This window comes from Giraffa tippelskirchi, chromosome 1 (genome assembly GCF_054371585.1).
Source record: "Giraffa tippelskirchi isolate mGirTip1 chromosome 1, T2T-mGirTip1v1.2.pri, whole genome shotgun sequence".
In the NCBI taxonomy this organism is placed as follows: Eukaryota; Metazoa; Chordata; class Mammalia; order Artiodactyla; family Giraffidae; genus Giraffa; species Giraffa tippelskirchi.
This window is the reverse complement of record NC_137275.1, coordinates 163,878,880-163,894,147: the sequence shown is the minus strand read 5'-3', so window position 1 is coordinate 163,894,147 and position 15,268 is coordinate 163,878,880. Positions and strand designations below refer to the sequence as shown.

General features: G+C 36.5%; 1 non-coding gene across 1 annotated transcript; it reads right to left on the bottom strand.

The window, feature by feature from the left end:
• Positions 1–12,970: 12,970 nt before the first annotated feature.
• On the bottom strand, positions 12,971–13,042 carry TRNAE-UUC (transfer RNA glutamic acid (anticodon UUC)). Its single transcript has one exon. It is a non-coding gene; the product is annotated as a tRNA-Glu (tRNA).
• Between the last annotated feature and the right edge of the window lie 2,226 nt (positions 13,043–15,268).

Below are 15,268 nucleotides of genomic sequence, written 5' to 3'. Positions count from 1 at the left end.
TTATAGTTGTTTTGAATTACATTTTTTGGTGATAATCGATGTTGAACACCTCATGGTGTTCATGGCCATTTTGGCCTGATGGCCATTTTGATGTCCTCTTTGGAAAAATGACTATTTAGTTCTTCTGCCCAATTTTTAAATAAAATAGTTTTATTGTTTGTTATTAAGTTGTGTTAGTTCTTTATATATTTTGGATATTAACCCTTACCCAGTATATAATTTGCAAAAATTTTCTCCTATTCCGAAGACTGCCTGTTCATTTTGTTAATAGTGTCTTTGCTGTGCAAAGTTTTGCGTTTGATGTGATCCCATTGGTTAATCTTTGCTTTTGATGTTTGTGCTTTTGCTGGAGAAGGCAATGGAACCCCACTCCAGTAATCTTGCCTGGAAAATCCCATGGACGGAGAGGCCTGGTAGGCTGCAGTCCATGGGGTCGCACAGGGTCGGACACGACTGAAGCAACTTAGCAGCAGCAGCTTTTGGTGTCATGTTCAAAAAATCCTCATCAAGAACAGCATCGATGAGCTTCTTCCCTATATTTTCTTCCTGGAGATTTATGGTACTTGGTCTTATGTTTAAATTTTTGATCCATTTTGAGTTAATTTTTGTGAGTTATATTAGGGGTTCAATTTCATTGTTCTGCATATGTTTCTCCAGTTTTTCTAGCACCATTTGTTGAAAACCCTTTCCCCACTGGGTATTCTTGGCTCCCTTGTTGAACATTATGTGACCATACAGGCCAGGATTAAATTCTTAGCTCTTTATTCTGTTCCATGGGTCTATCTGGCTACTTTAGTGTCAGTGTATCTTATACTGTTTTATTATTATGACTTTGCAGTGTGGTTTGTGGTTTTATTTTTCATTTTTTTTTCCTCAGCATTGCTCTGGTTATTCAAAGTCTTAGTGGTTCCACACAATTTAGGGTTGTCTCTTCTATGTCTGTGAAGAATGCCTTTGTTGTTTTGATGGGGTTTGTGTTGGAGCTGTAGATGGCTTTGGTAGTATGGCTATTTTAACAATATTAATTCTGCTATCTGTGAACAGAGGTTCCAATTTTTATATATCCTCACCAGTATTTGTTATCATTTGTCTTTTTGAGACTAGCCATTCTAAGATATGAGGTGATACTTCATTGTAGTTTTGATTTTCATTTTCCTGATTACTGATATTTGTGTACATTTTCATGTATCTGTTGGCCATTTGTATATCTTCATAAAAGTATTTATTTGGTTCTTCCATCCATTTTTAAAATCAGATTTTTAAAAATTCAATTATAGAATTCCTTATTTATTTTGGTTATTAATCCCTTTAAGATATGTGATTTGCAAATATCTTCTCACATTCTATATGTTGCTTTTTCATACTATTAATGGTTTCCTTTGCTCTACAGAAGCTTTTCATTTTTATTATTTTAATTGAGATTATGTAAATTTAAGGTATAAAAAATGTTGACTTGGTACAATGGTAATCATATTGCAATACATAAGTTTAACATTAGCTGACACCTTTATTATATCACATAATTATCTTTTCTGTGGTGAGTAAACTTAAGATCTAGTCTCTTATCAAGTTTGATATCTGTAATATAATATTATTATCTTAATATCATTGTCTATAATCATTGTATTGTACATTAGATCTCCAGGATTTATTTATTTGTGAGTTTGTACACCTAAATAACATCTCTCGTTTTTTCTGACACCACCCCACCCCCACCCCCCAGCCTCTGGTAAGCATCATTCAATGCTGTTTTTTCAAGTTTGGCTTTAAAATATACATATAATTGTCTGTGCTGGGCTTATTTGCAGCATGCAGCATCTTTGATTTTTAACTGTGGCTCGCAGGATCTTTAGTTGAGGCATGCAGGATCTAATTCAATGACCAGGGATTGAGCCCTGGCCCCCTGCATTGGGAGTTCAGAGTCAGCCCCTGGACCACCAGGAAGTCCCTAGTTTAGCTTTTTTTAGATTCCACATGCTAGTGATATATCATACAGTATTTGTATTTCTCTGACTTATTTTACTTAGCATAATTATGTGCATAATTAGAGATGATCATATGATGTTTTCTTTGATTCTATTATTGTGATATATCTCATTGATTTTGTGCATGTTGAACCATCTTTGCATCCTGTGGATAAATCCGTCTTGATCATTGTGTATGAACCTTTTAATATGCTACTGAATTAAGTTTGTTAGTATTTTGTTGAGACTATTTGCGTCTATATCATCATGGATATTAGCCTGTAGTTTTCTGGTAGTGTCCTTTCCTGGCTTTAGTATTAGAATGATGCTTATCTTGTTAACTGGGTTTGGGAGTATTTCCACCTCATTGATTTTGTGGGGAGAGTTTGGAAGCATTAGGATTAATTTTAAATATTGATAAAATATGCCAATGAAGCTATCTGGACCTGGGCTTCTCTTCATTGTGAAATTTTTGATTACTGATTCAATCTCCTTGCTAGTAATTGGTCTGTTACATAGTTGTTAATTAGTTGTTTTTTCCTTCCTGCGTTTTATTTATTTTTGCTTTAATCTCTGTTATTTATTGCCTTTTGTTAACTTTGGGCTTAATTGGCATTTTTTCTAGTTCCTTAAGGTGTAGTTAGGTTGTTTGGGATCTTGTTTCTTCATGTGGATATTTATTGGTATAATTTTTTCTCCTTGAACTCTTCTGGCTACATATGAAAGTTTTGTTTTTCCATGTTTATTTACCTCAAGATACTTATATATTTTCCCTTTAATTACTTCTTTGATTCATTTGTTGTTCAGGAAAAGTTCTTTAATTTCCATGTATTCACGAATCTTCCAGTTGTACTCTTGCTCGTGATACCTAGTTTTATTTTTTTGTGATCAGAGAAGATACTTTGTATGGTTTCAGTCTTCCTGAATTTGCTAAGGCTTCTTTTGTGGCCTAAAATATGGTCTCTATCTTATAAAATGTCCCAAATGAGCTTGACATGAATGTGTATTTTGCTGTCATCAGAATGTTCTATGTAAGTGTGTTAAGCTCATCAGTCTGTAGTGCTGAAATTCACTATTTCATTATTGATTCTCTGTCTGGATGATGTATTCATTGTTGAAAGTGGGGTATTAAAGTCCACAATTATTATTGTATTGCTGCTTATTTCTACTTTTAGCTCTGTTAATTTTTGCTTTATCTATTTGGGTGCTCCTATGTTGGATACACACAATTTACAATTGTTAAATCTTCTTGATGAATTGGCACCTTTATCATCATGCAGTGACCATCTTTGTCTCTTTCCCATTTTTTAAAGTCTATAAGTATACCTAGAAACCTCTGTTTTTATTTGGGATGGTTACCATTTATTTGCAGTATCTTTTTTTATCCCTTCATTCTCAGTTTATTTATGTCTTTAAGGTTAAAGTGAGTCTGTTGTTGGCAGTGTATCATTGGATCTTGTATTTTGTTTTTGTGTTTATATACATTCAGACATTTTATGTCTTTTGATCAGAGTTTAAACCATTTACATTTCAAGTAAATATTGATAAAGAATTATTAATACTATTGTCATTTTGTTAATTGTTCACTTGCTATTTTGTAAATCCATTTTTTCTTAGTTACTTGCTCTGCTTTTTTAAAAAATACATTTTGAGGTCTTTTGGTGTCAGTCTGCTTTTACTTCTTTATCATGTTCTTTTGTGTAATTATTACGGGTTTTTCCCTTGTTATCATGAAACTTGCATAGAATATCTTAAAATTACCCTATTTTCCTAATGTCTTATTTTAAACTGATAAAAACTTCAGTTGAATAGAGTTTCTAAACTTTACAGTTTTATTTCTCCCCATCACATTTTCAGTCATTAATATGATGTATTTTTTGTATTGTGTGCTGCTGCTGCTGCTAAGTCGCTTCAGTCATGTCCGACTCTGTGCGACCCCATAGATGGCAGCCCACCAGGCTCCCCTGTCCCTGGGATTCTCCAGGCAAGAACACTGGAGTGGGTTGCCATTTCCTTTTCCAATGCGTGAAAGTGAAGTCGTTCAGTCGTGCCCAACTCTTCACGACCCCATGGACTGCAGCCTACCAGGCTCCTCCATCCATGGGATTTTCCAGGCAAGAGTACTGGAGTGGGGTGCCATCGCCTTCTCCTTTGTATTGTATAGTATAGTAATTACAAATTGTTGTAGCTGTGGTCATCTTTACATTTGTTTTTAACTTTTAAATTAGAATAGTAAATGAATTATACACCACCATTACCATATTATAGAATTTAACTTTGACTATATATTTGCTGTACCAGTGAGTTTTACGCTGCTTTCTTAAATTTTTATGATGTTAATTTGTCAGTTTGACTTCCATTCAAAAAAGTCCCTTTAGCTTTTCTTGTAAGACAGGTATAATGAGGATAATGTCCCTCAACTTTTATTTATTTAGGGAAGTCTTTATAGCCCTTTCATTTCTGAAGGAAAGTTTTACTGGGTATAGATTTTTGTTGTTGACAATTGTTTTCTTCAATATTTTGAATATGTCATCCCACTATCTCCTGGTCAGAAAAGCTTTTGTGGAGAAATCTGCCAGTAGTCTTACTGGGATTCCCTTGTATGTAATTTCTCTCTTCAAAATTCTTTCATTGTCTTTGATTTTTAAAAATTGAAGCATAGTTGCTTTAAACTTTAGGGTTGGTTTCAGGTGTACAGCATAGCAATTCAATATTTTAGCAGGTTATATTCCATTAAAAGTTATTACAGTTAATGGGCTAATTTTTTTACAGATAATTTCCTGTGCTACACAGAAAATCATTTTTGCTTATTATTTTATAAATAGCATTTTGTATTTATTTATCTCCTATGTGTAATTTGTCCCTCCCCACTCTTTGGTAACCACAGTTTGTCTTCTATGTCTGTGAGTCTGTTTTTTATATACATTTATTTGTGTTATTTTTTAGATACCACATATAAGGAATATCATATAGTATTTTTCTTTTTCTATATAATTTATTTCACTAAGCATAATCTCTAGTTCCTTTCATGTTGCTACAAATGGCAGTACTTCATTCTTTTTTATGGCATATACACACACACACACACACACACACACACACACACACACACACATATGCATATGGGCTTCCTTGGTTACTCAGCTGGTGAAGAATCCTCCTGCAATGTAGCAGACTCTGGTTTGATTCCTGGGTCAGGAAGATCCACTGGAGAAGGGATAGGCTACCCACCCCAGTATTCTTGCGCTTCCCTGATGGCTCAGCTGGTAAAGAATCTGCCTGCAATGCTGGAAACCTGCGTTCGATCCCTGGGTTGGGAGGATCTCCTGGAGAAGAGAAAGGCTACCCACTCCAGTATTCCGGCCTGGAGAATTCCATGGACTGTATAGTCCATGGAGTCTCAATGTGTCAGACATGACTGAGTGACTTTTATTTTCACTATATATATATAAAATCCCACACATCTTTTTAACCCAGTCATATGTTGATAGGTCCTTGGGGTGCTTTCATAGCTTGGCTATTGTAAATAATGCTTCTATAAACATTGGGATGCATGCATTATTAGGGGAGGCATGTTTTTGATTTTCTGAAGATACACTTAGGACTGGAGTTGCTGGATCATACAGTAATTCAATTTTTAGTTTTCTGAGGAACCTCCATACTGTTTTTCTTTTTAATATTTTTTATTTTTTAATGAATTTATATTTTTGATTGCACTGGGTTTTTGCTGTATGCAGGCTTTCTCTAGTTGTGGTGGGTGGGGGCTACTCTTTGTTGTGGGGCATGGGCTTTTGATTGTAGGGCCTTCTCTTGTGAAGTACAGGCTCTAGGCACACAGGCTTCAGTTGCAGCATGCAGGCTCAGTAGTCGTGGTGCATGGTTTAGATGCTCTGTAGCATGTGGAACCTTTCTGGGCCAGAGACTGAACCTGTGTCTTCTGCCTTGGCATATGGATTCCTATCCCCTGTAACACCAGGAATGTCCCATACTGTTTTCCATAGTGGCTGCACCAATTTACATTCCCAACAGTAGTGTTCAAGAGTTCCCTTTTCTTCACATCTCTGCCAACATTTGTTATTTTAGACTTTTTGATACAGTCATTCTAATAGGTGTGAGATGACATTTTGTTGTTTTGAATTGCATTTCTCTAATAGTTAGTGATGTTAACCATCTTTTCCTGTGCTTATTAGCCAACCGTATGTCTTCCTTAGAAAAATGTCTGTTCAGTTCTTCTGTTCGTCTTTTGATTGGGTTGTTTTTTTTTTTGATACTGAGTTGTATGAGTTGTCTATCTCTATCTTGGATTAAAACCTTGTTAGTTGCATTGTTTGAAAATATATCCCCCCATTTCTTAGGTTGTCTTTTCATCTTGTCATTTGTCTCTTTTGCTATGCAAAAGCCTTTAAGTTCAATTCAGTCCTATTTGTTTAATTTTTGCTTTTGTTTCTTTTGCTGTGGGGGAGAAATCCAAGAAAATATTGCTATGATTTATGTTGAAGAGTGTTTCATATGTGTTCTCTTCTAGGAGTTTTATGGTTTAATGTCTTATATTTTAGTCTTTTAAACCATTTTGAGTTTATTTTTGTATATGGTATGAAGAGATTTTTTAATTTCATTGTTTTACATGAGGTTGTCCAGTTTTCCTAGCACTACTTGTTGAAGAGAGTATCTTTTTTTGATTGTATTCTTGCCTCCATGGTCATAGATTAATTGAATGTAGGTGGAGTGGATTTATTTTTGGATTCTCTATTCTGTTCCATTGATCTATGAGTCTTTTCTGTGCTAGTACCATGCTGTTTTGATTACTGTAACTTTGTAGTATAGTCTGAAGTTTGGGAGGGTTATACCTCTAGCTTTATTTTTTTTCTTCCTGCAGGATTGCTTTGGCAGTTTGGGGTCTTTTATGGGTCCATATAAGTTTTAGGATTATTTGTTCTAGGTCAGTGAAAAATGACATGGGTAATTTGATAGGGATTGCATTAAGTCTGGAGAAGGCAATGGCAACCCACTCCAGTATTCTTGCCTGGAAAATCCCATGGACGGAGGAGCCTGGCAGGCTGCAGTCCATGGAGTCGTAAAGAGTTGGGCACGACTGAACGACTTCACTTTCACGCATTGGAAAAGGAAATGGCAACCCACTCCAGTGTTCTTGCCTGGAGAATCCCAGGGATGGCAGAGCCTGGTGGGCTGCTGTCTATGGGGTCGCACAGAGTCAGACACGACTGAAGCGACTCAGCAGCAGCAGCAGCAGCATTAAGTCTGTAGGTTGCTTTGGGTAGTATGGCCATTTTAAAGATATTAATTCTTCCCATCCAAGAATATGGAATATATTTCCATTTTTTGAATCATTTTCACTTTTTTTATTAATGTTTTATAGTTCTCAGTGTATAAGTATTTCACCTCCTTGGTCAGGAGTTTATTCCTAAGTATTTTTGGGGTTGCAATTTTGAAAGTATTGCTCTATTTGCTTTGTTGTTTATTTGTTTAACTTGGCTGAACTAATCTTGCTAAGTCTATTTCTCCACAGTGTGTAGCCTCTTATGTTCCTGCTCAGATTTTCTCTCTTTTTAAAAAAATGTATGTATTTGTTTATTTTTGTATGTGCTGGGTCTTTGTTGCTATGCAGGCTTTTCTCTAGCTGCAGTGGGGGCTGCTCTTCCTTGTAACGTGTGGGCTTCCCATTGCAGTGGCTTCTCGTGCTGTGGACATGTGCTCTAGGGTGTGCAGGCTTCAGTAGCTGTGGTGCCTGGGTTCCATAGTTGCAGTTCCTGGGCTCTAGAGCACAGGCTCAATAGTTGTGGTACACAGGCTTAGTTGCTCTGCAGCATGTGGGATCTTCTGGACTAGGGATCAAACATGTGTGTCCTGCATTGGCAGGCGAATTCTTTACTGCTGAGCCACCAGGGGAGCTTTGAAAGGTATTGTTTTTTACATACCCTTTCTAATATTTCATTGTCAGCATAAAGAAATGCAACCAATTTCTGTATATTGTTTCCTGCTACTTTGCTGAATTCATGTATCAGTTCTAGTATTTTTTGTGTGGAGTGTTTATGGTTTTTTATGTATGGAATCATATTATCTGCATATAATGACATTTTTACGTCTTTCCTTCCAGTTTGGATACCTTTTATTTCCTTTCTTTATCTGATTGCTGTGGCTAGGACTTTCAAGACTATGTTGAATAGAAGAGGTGAGAGTGGGCATCAAAGTCTTGTTTCAGATTTAGAGGGAAGGCTTTCAGCCTCTCACTGTTGAGTATTATATTGGCTGTGGGTTTGTCATAAATGGCTTTTTATTATGTTGAGATATATTCCTTTTATACCCACTTTGAAGAATTTTTGTCCTGAATGGATATTGAATTTTGTCAAATGTTTTTCTGCCTCTATTGAGATGATCATGTATTTTTGTCTTTTCTTTTGTTTATGTGGTGATTGATTGATTTTGCATATGTTGAACCATCCTTGTCAACTTCAGATGAATTCCATTTGGTAGTGGTGAATGATCTTTTTTATCTGTTGTTGGATTCACTTTGCTAATATTTTGTCCAGAATTTTTGTACTTGCATTCATCAAAGATATTGGTCTATAATTTTCTTTTTTGGTTGTATTTTTGTCTGGTTTTGGTATCAGGGTGATAGTGGCTTCATAAAATATCTTTTGGAGTGCTTCCTCCTCTTCAGTTTTTGGGAAGAGTTTGAGAAGGATTGGTATAAGTTCTTCTTTGTGTATTTGGTAGAAATCTCCCGTGAAGCTGTCTGGGCCTGGACTTTTATTTGTGGGGAGTTTTAAAATTACAGCTTCTATTTCACCTCTAATGATTCACCTATTCAAATTATCTGTTTCTTTTTGGTTGAATTTTGGTGGGCTATATGTTTCTAGAAACTTGTCTACTACTTCTATGTTGTCAAATTTGTTGGCAAATAATTGTTCATAGTATTCCCTTATGGTTTTTCATATTTCCACAGAATTGGTTGTTGTGTCTCTTTTTTCATTTCTTATTTTGTTTATTTGGGTTCTCTCTCTTTCCTTCTTGGTGAGCCTGGCCAGAGGTTTGTCAGTATTGTTTACCCTTTTAAAGAACTAGCTCTTGGTTTTATTGATTTTTTTCTATATTTAAAAAAAAAATCTCTATTTTTATTTACTTTCTGATCTTTATTATTTTCCTCCTTCTGCTGACTTTAGGTTTTATTTGTTCTTCCTTTTCTAATTTTTTTAAATTGTAGATTAGGTTGTTTATAGGAGATTTTTCTTCTTTTTTGAAGAAAATCTGTATTGTTATGAACTTTCTCTAATATGTGCTTTTATTGACTTGCATGGATTTTGTATGGTTGTGTTTTCATTGCCATTTGTCTCAAGGCATTTTTATTTTATCTTTTTTTTTTTTTTTACCAAAGAGCATCTTTTTATTACATTTATGATAACTACGTGGAGATAGAGATTTCAGGAAGTTTACAGTTCAAAAACCTCAGGCTCTCACCCAATATAACAAAGTGTGTGTGTTACTTGCTCAGTCATGTCCAACTCTTTGCAACCCCATGGACGGTAGCCTTCCAGGCTTGTCTGTCCATGGAATTTCCCAGGCAATACTACTGCAGCGGGTTGCCATTCCCTTCTCCATCAAGGTATTTTTAAATTTCCTCTTTGATTTCATTGTTGAGTCATTGGTTTTTTAATAGCATGTTATTTAATATCCATGTAGTAATTTTATTTTTCCTCATTTCTTTTTCTGTGTCTGATTTCTAGCTTCATGTCAGAAAAGATGCTTGAGATAATTTCTATAGTCTTAAATTTGTTGAGTCTTATTTTATGCCCTAGTATGCAGTCAGTCCTAGAGACTATCTCATGTGTGCTTGAAAAAAATGTGTGTTCTGTTTTTTTTTTTTGATATAATGTCCTGAAAATATCAATTAAGTTTAACTGTTTTATTGTATCATTTAGGATCTCTGTTTCCTTGCATAGGAAAAAAAGTCTGTAATGGCGAGTCCCACCGCTCCCCTTGCACACTGTTCACCCAATTGTACTTGACCTCTAAGGAGGCCCAGGCTTCCTCTGCATACACCCTCAGGTGTGGTCACACCAGGCTCTTTCTGTGCATCCTGCTCCAGTCCTCTCCCTGGGTCTGATTTTCAAAGCCTGAGCTTCTACACCCAGCCCCTGCCCATGCCAGTGAATATATGTCTCAAGCTGGAGAGGGCGAAGTGGTGGCACTGACCATCTATGCAGGTTTCTCTTCATTCTAGCTGCTGTGAACTGGTTGCTACGTTCTCCTCTGGAGGTTCCAAAGTTCTCCATCTGTCCTGGCTGATTCCCCACTTGTCAGGGGATTTCCCAGTGTTCAGGAGTCTCCTCTTCCACAATTCCCTCCCAGGGGCACAGGTCCCATCCTGATTCCTTTCCTGCTTATTTCCTTTTGTCCTGCCTGGTTACACGGAAATTTTCTTGCCCTTTCAGAGGTCTGAGTTCTTCTGTCAGCATTCAGTAGATATTCTGTGAGAACAGTTTCACAAATAGATATATTTTTGATGTATTGGTGGGAGGAAGTGAGCCCCTGTCCTATTACTCTGCCATCTTGATTGTTCCCCCACTCAGTCTCTTTAATACAAAGATCCTGAGTGGTGCAGGTGCAGGCTTGCCAGTGGTATGGCTGCTGGGCATGGACTGAAAGTATCTATTTTCGATTGGTTTACTTTTCTACTTTCATGTTAAAATGATCTGTTTATAGGGATATTCTCTCTTAGCATTTTTATTAACAAGTTTTAGAACTCAGTGTCTGGTAATTAACTGTTTCATTCATTTTTTCAGGGGTTTTCTCTTGCTCTTTCAATTGGGAGTAGTTCCTCTACCTTTCTCCTTTTTTTAAAACAGAACAAAACTCTGTTTTAGGAAAACAAAACAAAATCTCTGTTTCTATGGGTTTGGATGAAACAGTTAACTATCATGGCCTTAAGGGCTGCTTTTACATGGGAGTATTGTATCCCTGTATAGGGGCTTCCCTTGTGGCTCAGCTGGTAAAGAATCCACCTGCAATGCCAGAGACCTGGGTTCGATTGTGTGTTCAGTGTTTGGTGTGAGGGCTGGATTTGATGTGGACACCAGCCACGTCTTTCCTCAAGGTGTGCTGACCACAGTCACTTTGGTAGGGGGTGTGGTTTATTGTAATCCACACAGTCAAAGGCTTTGGCATAGTCAATAAAGCAGAAGTAGATGTTTTTCTGGAACTCTCTTGCTTTTTCAATGATCCAGCGGATGTTGGCAATTTGATCTCTGGTTCCTCTGCCTTTTATAAAACCAGCTTGAACATCTGGAAGTTCATGGTTCACGTACTGTTTAAGCCTTGCTTGGAGAATTTTAAGCATTACTTTGCTGGCATATGAGATGAGTGCCATTGTGCGGTAGTTTGAGCATTCTTTGGCATTGCCTTTCTTAGGGATTGGAATGAAAATGGACCTTTTCTAATTTTATGGCCTAACATGACATATCTTGGAGAATGTTCACTGTGCATTTGAGAAAAATGTGTATACAGCTGCTTTTGGATAGAAAGATCTGAAAATGTCAAGTCCATCTGGTCTTATGTGTAGTTTAAGTCCAATGTTTCCTTCTAGATTTTCTATCTTTATGATATATCCATCAATGAAAGTGAGGTGTTGAAGTTCTCTACCATTATTGTATTGTTGTCTATTTCTCCCTTTACGTATGTTAATATTTAGTCCTGTCTAACTCTTTGCAGCACTATGGACTGTAATCTGCCAGGTCCTCTGTCCGTTGGATTCTCCAGGCAAGAATACTGGAGTGGGTTGCCATGCCCTCCTCCAGGGGAATCTTCCCAACCCAGGGATGGAACCCGGGTCTCCTGCATTGGCAGACGGGCTCTTTACCACTAGACCCATCTGGGAAGCAAATTTCCTCATGCTGCTCCTATTTTAGTTGGCAGCCACTGACCTGTTCTCTAAACCTATCATTTTGCCTTTTCTAGAATGTTGTATAAATGAATTTATACAGTGAGTGACCTTTAGAGTCTAGCTTCTTTCACTCAGCATAATGCCTTTTAGATTCATCCATATTTTTGAGTGTGTCAGTAATTCTTTTCTTTTTATTGCTGTGTGTCATTTCACTGTATGAATGAGCCACAGTTTATCCATTCACACATTGTGGGACGTTTGGGTTGTTTTCAGGTTTTGGTGATTATTTATAAAGCTGTTATATGTATCCATGTAAAAGTGCTTATGAAAATAGAAGTTTTCCATTTTCTAGGGTAAATACTTGGAGTTGAATTGCTGAGTCATATAAGGGTATATGATTTACTTTATTAGAAATGGACAAATTTTTCCATAGTGGCTGTACCATTTTGCATTTCCAACAGCAAAGTATGACAGAATTACTTTGCATTCTCACCAGCACTTGGTATTGTCAATTACAAAAAGCCAATTTAGTGTATGTGCATATCATTATAGTTTTAATTTGCATTTCCCTAATGACTGATGATGTTGAGCATCTTTTTTGTTCTTATTTGTCAGCCATATATTTTCTTTTCTTTTCTTTTTTTAATTTATTTAGTTGTGCTGGGTCTTCGTTGCTGTGCACAGGCTTTCTCTAGTCGTGGTGAGTGGGGGCTACTCTTGGTTGTGGTGCGTGGGCTTCTCATTGTGGTGGTCTCTCTTGTTGCAGAGCACAGGCTGTAGGCACACAAGCTTCAGTAGTTGCGGCACTCAGGCTCAGTAGCTGTGGCTCATGGGCTTAGTTGCTCCATGGCATGTGGAATCTTCCTGGACCAGGGATCAAACCCGTGTCCCCTGAATTGACAGGCTGATTCTTATCCACTGTACCACCAGGGAAGTCCTCAGCCATATATTTTCTTTGAAATGTCTGTTTAAATCTTTTCCCTATTTATTCAGTTTTAATTAACTTTTTTTTGAGAATAATGTTAGATTTACAGAAAATGTGCAAAGATAGACCAGAGTTTCTTTCTTTCTTTTTTTTTGCCACATCGTGTGGCTCATGGGATCTTAGTTCCCCAACCAGGGATTGAACCCAGGCCATGGCAGTGAAAATGCCAAGTCCTAACCACTGGACTGCTAGGGAATTCCCTAGAACAGAGTTTCTACATACCATTTACCTAGTTTCTCTTGAGTCATACTTACATACGATGTTAACATTATTTTTTACAAACTAAGTGTTGACTTTTGCACAATACTATTAACTAAATTCCAGATTTTATTCATATTTTTACTATTAACTAAATTCCATATTTTAACCAGTTTTTTTCTGTTAATAACCTTCCCTTGCTCCCTGCTCCAGGCTCAGATCCAGGATACCTAGAATTAATGTTCTGTCCTCATTTGATAAGTCTTTGGGTATTTTTACCTTCTTGGAGAAGTTGTGTCTGGAGCCATCTCACCTGCTCCCATCTGGAGTGATATATTTATAGATCTCCTCCAATGTTGCCATGTTGGAATTTCCCTTTACATTTATCCTGGGGATTCCTTTCACCTCCCTTTGGGTTTGACCTCTTTTTTTTTTTGGATCCAGTGATTTCTCTAGTTCATGCCTTTCTTTTTCTTCATTTACTATCTCATTTTGGTTGAACATATCTTTTGGAAGTCTTGAGATAAAGGGAAGATGGAAAAGATTTTTGCATAGATAACTTATTCTACCCTCATTTTTAATTGGTTTTCCAGAGAGTGATGATTAATTTTATGTATCAACTAGGCTAATGGTAGAGCACCTATTTATTTAATCAAACACTAGTATTTGAAACACTGAAAATATCTTGTGGCTATAATTAAGATCTTTATTATTTTTTATCTGTCTCTCTCTCTTTTTTTTTTTTTTGGCCACCCCGAGAGGCATGTGGGATCTTAGTTCCCCAACCAAGGATCGAACCCACACCCCCTGCATTGAAAGCATGGACTCTTAACCACTAGACTGACGGGGAAGTCCCATAATTAAGATCTTTAATCAGTTGATTTTAAAGGAGATTACCCTTTCAAGGTAAAGGGTAGTTAGATAAAGATTTCAATATATGTTTTAGTTTTTAAGTGATTAAATAAATCAAGTTAAGGCCTGGTAGCAAAAACTGAAGTTTCCTGGAAAAGAAGAGATTTGTCTCAGGATTGCTCCATCAACCCTTGCCTGTATTTCCAGCCTGACAGTCTGCCCTATGAATTTCAGAATTGCCTTTCCCCACAGTTGTGTGAGCCGATTTCTGAAAATAAACCTGTTATCTATGTATATGTCTACCCCATCCTATTTCTCTAGAGAACACTGACTAATATACACGGTATATAGAATTATAAGTGAAAGTTGCTCAGTCGTGTCTGACTCTTTGCAACCCCATGGATTATATAGTCCATGGAATTCTCCAGGCCAGAATACTGGAGTGGCTTGCCTTTCCCTTCTCCAAGGGATCTTCCCAATCCAGGGATCGAACCCAGGTCTCCTACATTGTAGGCAGATTCTTTACCAGCTGAACCACAGGGAAGCCCATATAGAATTATAGGTTGGCAATAAATTTGTCTCAGAATTTTAAAGGCATAGTTCCATTGGTTTCTAGCTATCAGAATGCTATTGAGAAATGTGATACAATTTTGAGACTTGAGCTTTTATATAAAATTAATTTTACTGTCTGAAACCTTGTAGAATCTTGTCATCATCCTTGGTGGTCTGAAGTTGCATGGTCAGGTTCATTTTCATCCATTGTGCTGGGCACTCAGAGTCCCTTTCAATCTGGAAACAAACTCATATTCTTTAGCTCTGGAAATTTTTCTTGACTTATTTGAGGGTTTTCTTACATCCATTGTCTCTATTTTCTCTTGCTGGAAGTCCTGTTGTTTGGATATTGGATCTAATGGTCTTCAAGTTTTCTTATTCCAATTCACCTATTTTTAATTTTTTGGGAGTATTTCTTCAACCTTATATCCTAATAACTCTCTCTCTCTTAGTTTCTAATGTATACCATCATGGTTTTAATTTCCAAGAGCTCTTTTATGTTTCCAGAATATTCATTCTTTTTCCATATATTTATTTAATCACTTAAAAACTAAAATATATATTGAAATCTTTATCTATATGCCCCAAACAATGAATATTATAAATTACCATGTTCTTTGTTATAAATCTAAAAACTGAAAGTTAAATTTGCATGGTTTCTAGAATATTTGGTTTATAAAATTTAGCAATGCATAGATGTTTGTTTTGATGCTGTTATGCGTCATAAGCTGTTTGTAAATTTTGGAGAATAATTCCTTATATGTCGCTTGCAAATATTTTCTCCCAATCTGTGGGTTGTCTTTTCATTTTGTTTATTAT